This window comes from Petaurus breviceps, unplaced genomic scaffold (genome assembly GCF_028583685.1).
Source record: "Petaurus breviceps papuanus isolate PSGF00001 unplaced genomic scaffold, PetGlider_PUasm1.0 90444, whole genome shotgun sequence".
NCBI classification, from domain to species: domain Eukaryota; kingdom Metazoa; phylum Chordata; class Mammalia; order Diprotodontia; family Petauridae; genus Petaurus; species Petaurus breviceps.
The window spans coordinates 2,465,814-2,466,373 of NW_027187256.1; positions in this window are offsets into that span (position 1 = coordinate 2,465,814).

The following is a 560-nucleotide window of genomic DNA, read 5'->3' on the forward strand; positions in this document are numbered from 1 at the left end:
AAGAAAGAAAGAAAGAAAGAAAGAAAGAAAGAAAGAAAGAAAGAAAGAAAGAAAGAAGGAAAGAAGGAAAGAAAGAAAGAAAGAAGGAAAGAAAGAAAGAAGGAAAGAAGGAAAGAAAGAAAGAAGGAAAGAAGGAAAGAAAGAAAGAGCAAGGAAAAGATATAAAAATGGAAGGAAGGAAGGAAGGAAAAAGTATAAAGGAAGTTGAAGAAGGATGAGGATCAAAAGCAAAAGAGAAAAATATAAGATTCTACGTCTCACTTCTATGACTGGACAAGCTGTCTCCTGAAACTAGAATAAATTCCCTTTTTTCAGCTCTTTAGAATTTGTAACTTCATTTAAAACTTAGCTTATTACTAACTCCTATGGGAAAAGTATCTGATACATCTACCTCTTAATTTCCTTCTATGAATATATTTTATTTATTTTTTGAATGTTATGTAACTTCACAAGGGAAATTAAGGTCCCAGAGGATATGGATTATTTGCTTATTGCCTTTGTACTCCCATGACCTAACACAGACTCTCCTTGGTAAGCATTTAGGAAATACTTCTTGGATG